This window comes from Myotis myotis, unplaced genomic scaffold, assembly GCF_014108235.1.
Source record: "Myotis myotis isolate mMyoMyo1 unplaced genomic scaffold, mMyoMyo1.p scaffold_m19_p_7, whole genome shotgun sequence".
Lineage (NCBI taxonomy): Eukaryota > Metazoa > Chordata > Mammalia > Chiroptera > Vespertilionidae > Myotis > Myotis myotis.
In genome coordinates, this window is record NW_023416379.1 from 59410642 (window position 1) to 59422846 (window position 12205).

Below are 12205 nucleotides of genomic sequence, written 5' to 3' on the forward strand. Positions count from 1 at the left end.
AAAGGCTCAAGCTGTTGAACAAAACCCCAATAGAGACCAAACAGAAAGTACTACCAGAAGGTACCTATGAAAATAAAACTTAGCAGGAAATCCTGATATGTTAGACTCTTCTCCCCTTGAAAATCATGGACCTATCTACAACTCTTACAAAGAACAATGTCTTTCCTCTGATCTTGTAATTCCTGGCAACACAGAGATTATTCTGAGAGAAATGGGTAGAGTGGAAATAAGTGCAGCAGCACTATACAGATACAAGAAAATTTAAACAGTGAAAGATAGTGCAGTAACTTGCCTATTGCTCCCTGAGTAAAATAAACATTGACAGCTAAGAATCACCTAGCCTAGGAAACACATTTTACTGAAATTGCACTTTACTGAAATTTTTAGGTGAAATGGGTGCTAAAGCTGAGTGGTCAGCTGCCCCAGGCCTGAAGAAATAGCATGCTTTCAACAACAAAGATAAATTTTTTTAAAAAATAAGAAAATAAAAAAATAGAAAGATAATAGCATGAATTAGATATGAGAGCAAATAAAGGTAATTTGACAAGAACTGAATGAGAGAGATACTTCATGGAGACTAACTGGCTCAAATTCCACTTACAAGTATCTGAGAGAAATCAAGAGAGACTGGGTAGGCTAGAGGCACACAATGGATCCTGGTTCCCCACCTGATTCACTTTCAATAGATTCTTGGGTGAATGAAGCCATTTAAGAGAACACAATTCATGCAATAATTGTAATCCATGATATATAACTTTTCTCTTTTTATATAGCGTTAAACATTATGACCAGCGCTATAAACATAAAACCATATACACACAGAATAACTAAAAGCTAAGTGGCTAAATGATCCATGGGCATAAAATCCACAGACTCTGTACTTAACAAAAGAAAAGGTGCCTTTGCCCAGCTGGTATAGGGTCACGGGTTTGATTCCCGTCAGGGTACATGCCCAGGTTGAGGGCTCGGTCCCCTGTAGGGAGCATGCAAGAGCCAATCGATGCTTCTCTCTCATTGATGTTTCTATCTCTCTATCCCTCTGCCTTCCTCTCTCTCTAAAACCAATAAAAACAAATTTTTTTAAAAGAAATAAAAAGAAAAGGTGCCTTCTTCAGCAAAGGATCCAGGTGACCTACTGGACTAAGGAATTTGTGAAAATGTTGTGGAACTTTTTAATGTCTATCCTATCGCTATTTAATTTAGATTTGAATAGATATAATGGGTTTATGCCACTTAATATGTTCTTTCTTCCTTTAAGAATTAACATGTTCCTAAAGTGATGTAAAAGTTTCCTTTTGAGTTTTGAGGAACCTCCACTTTTTAAGAACGAAATGCTCAAATTCACCGTCAACAGGATCTTGATTAATTAAGAATGTAATACTGTGTTTGTGTGTTTCCTTTTGGCTTAGAAATAAGTATCTTTGTTTGTGCTGGACTCCAAGCTAGCAGACACGAGAAGAGAAAAAGAAGAGGGTTAAATGAGCAGCCTGCCCAGAGACTGCGATGAGGAGAAATCCTTTATTACCGATGATGCTTGAGTGTCTGGGAGCCAAAACTACAGAAAAAGAATCTTTTGAGTAATTTAAGGTTGGCCAGATGCCACCACTTCTGGCTGATGGCCAGAGGACCTCGGGGGGGGGGGGGGGGGGTGGAATGGCAGGGTACCACTGGAGAAGGACACGCACTTCATTGCTAAAGCTGCCTTTGGGTGTAGCTGCTCACTAAGAAACTGAAAACTTTTTGTCCAACAAACTTCCCAAGTGATTCCTTAGCACATGATATTTGCCAACCTTTACCTAACTCACCCCTCATCCCCTCTGCCAATCAAAGCAACTGAGAACCTCATCAAAGCTAAACAGGGACAGAAAACAAAAGCACTGTGCTCCAATGCTCTAAGACTTTACATGGGTCTTGCTCAACAAATATCTGGCAAATGGCATGAATGCTGTCGTCCATGCAGGACTGTTTTTACTGGCTACTCCCAATTTGACTGGAAAAGTCATTTTTCCTGGTGAATTCAATTATTATGTGACTTTAAAACTGTATTGAAGGTGTTACCCAATGGAATTCCAAGTTAGAATTAAAGCACAGAATGTCTAGCTTGTAATAACCTATGCATTTAGATTTAAATCTCTTGCGACAGGTACGTGATTTCAGGTAAGTGACAACATCAGTTCAATACCTGAGCACAATGTCAACATAAAGCTACCAGTAAGCTGCCACAGACATCAGGCATGTAACTTCTAGAAGGAACAGCATCCTTAGTTGTAATTTAACAAACTGTGTGATGTTTCCACAAGATGAACAAAATAGGATGGGTGAATCCAGGGATTCAGATACTGAGCAATCTCAATTGTCTATATAAAAATTGTTATACTGATCTCCTTTCAGCCCTGACAATTTCTGGGATCTAAAAAGAAAAGCCTCTTAACTCAATTATATTTGAATCAAATAAGCAACTGTAAATACAGAAAAAGTATTTTTTAAAAAAAAGAAAGAAATCACTGGCTTCAATGTATAAAAATTATAAAATGAGCTGTCCAAAATGCAGCTAAATATGTCTAATGCATTCTAAGTCAAGAAATACTAAATACTGAAGAAAAAACACGTGTTTTTCCCTCTGTTAAAAGTGCCATTCTGGCCCTGGCCAGTGTGGCTCAGTTGGTTGGGTGTTCTTCCGTGCACCAAAGGTGGCTAGTTCGATCTCCCTGGTTCGGTCAGGCACATGCCCAGGTTGTAGGCTCAATCCCCCGTGGGGAGTGTGCAGATGGCAGCCAATTGATGTTTTGTTCTCACATCTGTTTCTTTCTTTCTCTCTCTTTCTCTTTCTCTCTCTCTCTCTTCTCTCTCTCTCTCTCTCTCTCTCTCTCTCTCTCCCTTCCTCTCTTTCTAAATATCAATTAAAAAAATAATAATAAAGTACCAGTCTGAAAGAGAATTTTCATATAATTCAGCACCGGATTTGGAAGCTAACTTAGCATTATCATACCTAATAATAAATGGACATGTGATATATGTCACAATTGACAATGAAAATATAACACAAAAAGATCTTTTACACTCTCTTTATATTTTCTTAATAAAATATAATTTCATTTTTCTAATTCTTAATTGTGATGTTTAAAAAGATAAGCCAGTTTTATACTTTCTGACAATAATGATCTATAGTCCCATTTTCCCCAGTCCAGTAGTCCTAGCCTATCTCCTAAGCCCCTGTGTACACATTTAATAATTCTAAAAGCCTGCCATTGTCGAATAAGGTTGAGAAAAACTGGCTTGAGGACATTACATTGATGCTTAAAATGTCAGGGAGATCACATGTGGACAGCTCTAACATTCATTGTTTAATCATTTAAGGAAAAAATATTGTCAAAGCAGCAGCTGCCACCCCAAAACAACTTAATACACTAATTAAAACACTTGTTCACAAAAGAATCACAGAAAGAGAACTTTTTACAACTTTAACATGGGTTACTAGCTTCTTTTCATTCCATGAATAATCAAAACCCTTGAGCTTTGTTTATTAAAATTCTTTATATATTCTTTATATAGCTCATTTTTTATATAAATGAGTTGTTCACTTATATATAAGAAGGAAACCCAATGTAGTTCAAAAAACTCAGAACTGTGCTGTAGGAAGCTTGAGCTCAGGATCTGGCTCACCCACTTCCCAATGGGTAAACTGGTAATATTTCACCTCTCAGAACTTCAGTTTCCACATCCCATCGAGAGGGACTAGATCAAGTTTTCTCAGCCCGGACACTGTTGGCATTTTGGGTCATATAATTCTTTGATGGGAGAGGGCTGCCCTGTGCATCATGGGTCAGTAGTCCTGACCTGTACCCACTAGATGTCAATTGGCAAGCCCCAGTTATGACAACCAAAAATGTCTCTAGACATGGCCAGATGTCCCCAAGAGGGCAAAATCACCCCCAGCTGAGATCCACAGGACTAGATATATCCTCAATTTCTCTCCCGTTCTGATATTCTACAAAATATAGTAAATATCTTTTTTTTTTCTTAAATGTTATTTGTTAAGCTACAATGTTTAGAGGAATTGAAATACAGTGACCACTTATACCAATTCTAATTTTAGTAGATTCTAAAATCTTTTTTTGGAATGAAAATTCACAAAAGGACATCAAAGCAATATACAAGGGAAACTAACATAGCTCATGCGGTGCATGTCAATGTTTTTATCCCATTTTCTAGGGTAACTCTTTCAACTGAATAAAAAAGAAGAGAGAAAAAGAAGGGCACATTAAACATGTTCTTTAATTCTACCACATGTGTACTTTTAGAAAACAAAGGGGCCTTGTACTATTAGGAGCAATTTAAAGTGCCTCACTTTGGGGAAGTAAAAAAACACTTGAAGCTACCAGCAATTCAATGATTCTCTCTCATCATTGATGTTTCTATCTCTCTCTCCCTCTCTCTTCCTCTCTGAACTCAATAAAAAAAAATGTTTTTTTTTAAAAAAGTGGTTATATTCATTTTCCCAAGTTGCTTTGAGAGCCCGCAGCTGGTATAAAGGAATGAATACAGTAATGGAAACACCTCAGATCCCATAAAAAGTCAGATGTTTAGGCCTGGAGACTAATTCAGTAAGTCCTTTGCTGTTCATTTTCTCACCTAAGTCTCCTTCAATGAGTGGACCAAAATACAGCCCTAGGAATCACAACCCAGTTGTGTTCATATCAGCACAGAATCCTATCTAATAAAAGACAAAAAGGGTAACTGACCGTACCTTAGCTACGCTTCCCATTGGCTAATCAGGGCGATATGCAAATTAACCACCAACAAAGATGGCGGCCAGCAGCCATGCAGCTGAAGCAAGCAGGAGGCTTGCTTGCTCCAGTGATGGAGGAAGCCAAGGTTCCCTGCCTGCCGCGGCCCGGCTCTGAGCTCTGAAAGCAACAAAGTTTCAATTATAGAAGCTAAACAAACCCCAGATACCTGTTTTCAGCCGGCCCTGGCCACAGAGCTGGAGCCGGCTCTTAGCTCCAGTGACGGCAACAAAGTTTCAATTATAGAAGCTAAACAAACCCCAGATACTTGCTTTCAGCAGGCTGTGGCCTCAGAGCTGAAGCGAGCAAGAGCCGGCTCTCAGCTCCAGTGATGGCAACAAAGTTTCAATTATAGAAGGTAAATAAATCCCAGAATAAAAAAAGAAAAAGAAAAAAAAGAGAGGCTGGGAGCTTCAGTCGCAGGCCAGCCAGAAAACGGCCCTCAGCCCCTCAACCCAGACTGGCCAGGCACCCCAGTGGGGACCCCCACCCTAAAGGGAGTGTGGCCAGCTGCAAACAGCCATCAGCCCCTCACCCAGGCTGGTCAGGCACCCAAACGGGACCCCCATCCTGATCTGGGACAGCCTTCAGGGCAAACCAGCCAGCCCCCGCCCGTGCACCAGGCTTCTATCCTATATAGTAAAAGGGTAATATGCAAACTGACCCTAACAGCAGAAAGACCGGGAATGACTGATCACTGTGACACACACTGACCACCAGGGGGCAGACACTCAATGCAGTGCGCTCCCACAGGGGGGAGCTCTGCTCAGCCACAAGCCAGGCTGACGGCTGCCAGTACAGCGGTGGTGGTGGGAGCCTCTCCTGCCTCCTCAGCAGCACTAAGGATGTCTGACTGTAGCTTAGGTCTGCTCCCTGCTGGCAAGTGGACATCTCCCGAGGGCTGCCGGGCTGCCAGAGGGATGTCTGATTGCCAGCTTAGGCCCAATCCCCCGGGGAGCAGGCCTACGCCAGCAGGTGGTCATCCCCCGAGGGGTCCCAGACTGCGAGAGGGCACAGGCCGGGCTGAGGAACGCCACCCCCCCCCCCGCCCACAAATAAAATAGTCCAATAATAAAAGCATAATATGCAAATTGTCCGAACGGTGGAAAGACCAGTCAGTAGGGGGCTGGTGAGCAGGCAGCGCCAGGCCAGCCAAGGTGCATGCCAGTGGACAGGAGGGGAGGGCAATGAGGGGGAGCAGGGGAGGCAGCAGAGACCAGAGTCAGCAGAGGAGCGATGGGGGAGGTGGGGTGATGGGGGGGTGGGGCCATGCCAGTAGGCGCCATCCCTTGATCAGCAGCCCAGTCGCCTCCTGCAGAGGGAGGCCAGTGGTGGCAGCAGCAGCAGCAGCAGCAGGGTGATGGGGGCAGTGGATTCCCCTTACTGGCCTGGTTGCCTCCTGCAGAGGGAGGCCAGCAGCAGGGCGATGGGGGTGGTGCAGTCACCTGATCACCTGCCTGCCTAGTCACCTCCTGCAGAGGGAGGCTGGCTGTGGCAGGGCAGCAGCAGCGGGGTGATGGGGGAGGCACCATCCCCTGACCACCTGCCCGGTCACCTCCTGCAGAGGAAGGCCAGACTGTGGCTTAGGCTATCAGTAGTACATCCCCTGAGGGCTCCTGGACAGTGAGAGGGCGCAGACAGGGCTAAGGGACAACCCCTCCCCGCAGGGCATGAATTTTCGTGCACTGGGCCTCTAGTGTGTAAAATAAAAACACACCCTGAACCTGACATATCAAAGTCTTATTTGACTAAAGCACACACACGCTCTATCAAGGACAAATTTTGCATATGGCATGTGGAATCTGTCTCAAACATAAATGAAAGAATGTGTGGTACTCAACATAAAAATCACACACACCCTAAAATCAACTACCTTTAATTGCCCTCTTCTACTCAATGCTTCCCTAGAATTCTCCAAATTCCAACTTTTGCTCCTATTCAAGGGATCTCCTTGCCTAAAGAGTTTAAAATTGCCATTTGGTATGGAATGTGTTGATGAGGTTATACTAGTCAATTTTAAGTCTTCAAAGCACTCCTATTATTTTGTTCTATCAAAGGACAAGGAAGGAGAAAGGCAGTTTATTGGTACTAAACCCACACTCACCTAGATTATCTGGAATACAATAGAATTCTATCTACCTCTTTCATAGCATTGTCCTTACTCATACAATTCCTTTTTATATTAAGTAGTATTCAGCTTTACAGTATTATGTCAGTAACCCCCAATACTTCAAATTCTCCCTCTTGATGGAATTTAAAACGCTTCTCCACAGTTCCAGAACATTGGTAAAATGCCAACACGGACAGTCTCATTTCAAAGTGTAGGCTGCCACCTACTGACTGACTGTGATTCGTTCCCACTCCACACTCCACCTTCCCCAGAGAGCTAATCAATCCCTCATAAAACATTGTCTTTGCTGTCATTTAATGCTGTCTTCGCTATGTCATTTCATACAATGCATTCAATATATCAATATAATATTTTAATTAATTAACTTTGGGGAAAAACCACTAAGCAGACATGTTTCCATATAACTGAAAATTCCCACTCAAAAGGGCAGAGGAGTATTTTTAAAAGGCAAGTGATACTTTTTAATATGCAGAAAGCATTTTTAATAACATATTTCTCTTCTTAATTTTCTTTATTCTTCACTTCCGACACTGAAGCTCACCTCCTCTCATTAGAGACAGTAGTTGTGACTTAATCGTTCCTATTAATCAACCTGGAATCATAGTCCTAAAGCTGTTATGAAAATTCACAGCAGTTGTTGACAATAAAGCTAAGAGAGCCATTCATTAGCTCAGCCCCTTGTCATATAAATATAAATCTGCAGTGCCCTCTAAAAGCAGTGGACTTAGTTTCTCCCTTTTTTTAACCAATTTTTTAAGAAAGAGAATCAGACTAACAAATAATCATTAAAGGAAGATAAACAAATCCCCTTTTTGAGGCCATAGGCCACTGTCTCAATATTCACCATCACTATGTTAAGAGCCAGGAATACACAATTTAAATACCTGTTGCCTTTAAGAAATTGTCTGGTGCACAGATTTGGTGGAAAGACAATTACAACATAACTTGCAAGATGTAAAATCTGAGCAGTGATTAAATAGTGTCTTGGTCTTCTTGAGGGTCAGAGGACCCATCTCAACATGAAATAGAATTTACCAGTTAATCAGATGAGAGAGAGGAACTCAAATGGCATGCGAAAAGGAAGAGAGATGAAAAGAAACAGGGGCTTAGGGAATATTAGTAATATTGACTGCATCTGCGGTCAGGTAGGTAGATAGGGGGCAGATCACAAAGTCTTTTATATATCCCACCAAGAAATGTATGTTTCAGAATGATCACACTGGCAAGAAGGTAGGGGATTAGAGCGTAATTACTAAGAAAAATGAAAATGTCCAAGCAGAAATGATTAAGAATCTAAAGTGAGACTCCAGGGCAGTGAGAATGGAAAAAAAAAGAGACTATTTTCAAGACAAACTATGAAGATAATAGTGTAGGCAGGACTTGACTGGAGGTAGGGAATGCGAAAAAAGGAAGAGACTAGGATCTCCCTGGTTTCTGGCTTAGGTAACCAAAGAGATGGTGCCTGATTCACTGACACAGAAAATGTACTGGGAGGCATGAGTCTGCCTGCTGGTTGGAGACAATAAATTCAACTAAATTTGAAAATATGAGTTTGAAAATGCTGAATTGGAAGTGACTGGAACACTGAGGTGATGATGTACAGTGATACATGAAGTATTGAATATACAGATCTGAAGTGAAGCTCAAGCTAGAGGTCTAGACTAGAGATGGAAATTCGGAAGTTGCTAGTGCATGACCTGAAGGTGGCATAGATGAAATGCCCCGGTCAGAATGGATACAGTAAGAAGAGGAGCCGCAAGGATGAAAACCTGGGCAGAGAGCCATGAGAAGACTTATCAGCTTGAACAAGCATATGACAGGCTACCACACACGGACTCAGGGAAGATGGAACAGTGAAGGCTAGAAATTGCTCAGCAATATAACTACACAGATACAGACAAGACAATAATTCTGAGAAAAATAAGAGGTAACAGAAAAAAGACAAATAGGAAGCCATGGGCATGAGTCGTCTATAAGAACTGAGCAGGGCTGCTGAGGACTGGACATTGTGGGCCTCACTCGTTCACAGGGTCACCAGAAGTTACAAAAATGTTTTTCAACTTCTGGTTCTCAGTTCCACATGCAAGCAGCTCAGAAGTTGACACTTTGTCCTAACAAGAAGGTAAATAGACTGAAAAATCTTCTTAGACCCATAAGAGAAGGGAGGACACAGAGCAGGCCACTGCCCCCAAGATGAGAGTGACAGACACTTGAATACAGGGAATCTCAACTTACAGGAGCAGAGACCCAGGAGCTGAAACCACCACAGGAACCAGTGCCCGAGTAGGAAAACCTGAACTGTAACTGCCAAATTGTTGGAGGCTCAGTGTGGACAAGTCTGAGAGTTAAAAACGCCAAGAGACTCTGTCAATGGGGAGGCCCCACTGCGAGGATTACCTCCAGGAGCTGGACTAGGTTCCCACAGTAAATACTGGAGAAAAAATCCCCTGCTGGAAGCAGACAAGGAACAATTTTGAAACACACTAGACTACAGCGGTTCTGAACCTGTGGGTCGCGACACCTTTGGCAATCAAACGACCCTTTCACAGGGGTCGCCTAAGACCATCCTGCATGTCAGATATTTACATTACAATTCATAATAGTACCAACATTACAGTTATGAAGTAGCAACGAAAATAATTTTATGGTTGGGTCACAACATGAGGAACTGTATTTAAAGGGCCAGAAGGTTGAAAACCACTGCACTAGAGCACCCCCCCTTTTTTTTTTTTAACCTCATTAAAGGAGGATATGTTTTTATTGATTTTTAGAGGGAGAAGGAAGAGAGAAACATCGATCAGTTGCCTCCCATATGTGCCCTGACCAGGGCTCGAACGGGAAACCTTTTGGTGTATGGGATGACACTTCAACCAACTAAGCCACCCAGCCAGGGCCAAAGCACTACCTTCTTAAGAAGGTCTGCCTTCAGGTGAAACTAGTTAACCAGAGCCTCGGCTGCTGGATTATCAGAGCTAACTGACCTGGGGGAAGGAAAATAACCAACTCTAACCCACTCTAGCCATCCTGTCTCACCTGCGAGGGGGAAAAAATTAAGAAACACTTGTAAAGTTTATAGTTCACAGGCACAGGTTCACCAAAAGAGTGAGGACCTACTCATAAGACTATAGCAGTGGTCGCCAACCGGTGGTCCGCGGACCACTGATGATATGTAAGGTCTGAAAGGTTGGTGACTGCTGGACTATAGAATGCTTCCCCTCCCTGCCCCATTTCTTCACCACGTCCTTAAAGGCCTACTTACAATAGTTCCTTTTACCCAGTAAATCGCCTTGCTCTATATCAAGAAAAATTATGAGGCATCACAGAAGGCAAAAAAGAAACAATTAGAAGAGACAGAGCAAGCATCAGAACTAGACACTGTAGGGATATTAGAATTATCAGACCAGAATTTAAAATAACTATGGTTAATTTAATATGCTAAAGGCTCTAAAAGATAAAACAGACAGCATACAAGAACAGACGGGCAATGTAAGCAGAGATGAAGATCCTAAGAAAAAAAAAGTGTAATTCGGTGTTTTAAATATTAGTTAATACATGCAAATATATTTAAATACAGTCTAGAAGTGTACAAACTAAGCTATGTACAGTGGTTTTCTCGAGGTTGTCTCTGGAAGTATGGACAATTTTTTCCATCTTCTTTATACTTTTCTATATTTCCCAAATTGTCTTCAATGCATATGTATTGCTTCTTTAAATCAAATGTATAAAGGCTTTTACTTTTTTTTAAGATCTAAAGTTTATAGGTGTCTAAATTAGCTGGAACTAACTGAAATAGTTTGAGATAGTTGAGACTGGCCAACCATGTCAAACTCTAAACAGCTGTTAGAAATAGACAACTAGGCAAAAGCAGAGGGACAGGACCCAGAAAGTCAGCCTGCTATTAAAGAGAAGAGAGGAGAACAACTGGTAAGTGATATGGAATAAGCTATGGTTTCTTGAATTCAGAGAAGAATGGAATAAGAAGAAACAACAATTAGAAAAAAAATATCTTAGAGACCCTCACCCTTTACTCTGCTAGCACACAGGAGCCTTACAGGGCATTGTCAATGGTAAGAAGAAAGACAGATGTCAACTCTCCCACCCCATCTTAACTGCTTTGCCAGATTAGATAAAACCGAGAGAGGAAATAAACGGTCAAAGGCATCCCTCACAGTAGGTGCAGGTGAAACATTCCTCACTTAAAAAGTCAGGAGTGGGAAGGCTGGGATGGGCCACAATGCATTCTGAGAGTCTGAGTCAAATGAAATGAATGAAAGCAGAGGCAGAAATCAATCTCATGCTAACAAAAGACACCCATCAGCTGGGATGAAAGGTAATGTAATGGTTCATTTTATGTATCCACTTGGTTAGGCAATGGTGCCCAGTTGTTTGATCAAATGCCAGTCTATATATTGCTGTGAAGGTATTTTTTAGATGTGATTAACATTTAAGTCAGACTTTAAGTAAAGAGGATTACCCTTCATAATGTGGCTGGACCTCATCCAATCACTTGAAGGCCTTAGGAGAAAAGACTGTGATTTCCCACAGAAGAAGAAATTTTGCCTGGAAACTGCAATATAGAAACTATGCCTGGGTTTCCAGCTTGTTGACTTGCCCTACAGATTTCATGCTTGCCAGTCCCCACAATTGTGTGTAAATCTCTCTATTACTCATTCATTCTCTCTCTCTCTCTCTCTCTCTCTCTCTCTCTCTCTCTCTCTCTCTCTCTCTTTTTCGATACATATATCTATCTATCCATATAGAAAGATAGATACACAAATACATATATAGATATAGATATAGATATATACATATACACACAGAAATATAGACATATCCTAATACTTCTATTTCCTGAAGAACCCTGACTAACACAGGTAATAAAAGATGAACTCTAGCCCTAACCGGTTTGGCTCAGTGGATACAGCATCAGCCTGCAGACTGAAAGGTCCCAGGTTCAATTCCAGTCAAGGGCATGTACCTTGGTTGCGGGCACATCCCCAGCAGGGGGTGTGTGCAGGAGGCAGCTGATCAATGTTTCTTTCTCATCAATGTTTCTAACTCTCTATCCCTCTCCCTTCCTCTCTGTAAAAAATCAATAAAAATATATTTAAAAAAAAAAAAAAGATGAACTCTGTTAACAGAGACTAATAGGGCAGAATCTTAAACTAGAGGCAATGGAATTGAAATTGGCTAAGGCAGGCAGCAATAATATCAAAGATTCCTGGACATATGAATAAAGTGATAAGCAATACATTTAATGAAGATTATTTTGAAATCTATAATATGT

General features: G+C 41.6%; 1 protein-coding gene across 3 annotated transcripts in view; it reads right to left on the bottom strand.

The window, feature by feature from the left end:
* The window catches only part of BCKDHB (branched chain keto acid dehydrogenase E1 subunit beta), a 221517-nt gene that overhangs the window by 188082 nt on the left and 21230 nt on the right, over positions 1–12205 (bottom strand). The window lies entirely within an intron of this gene.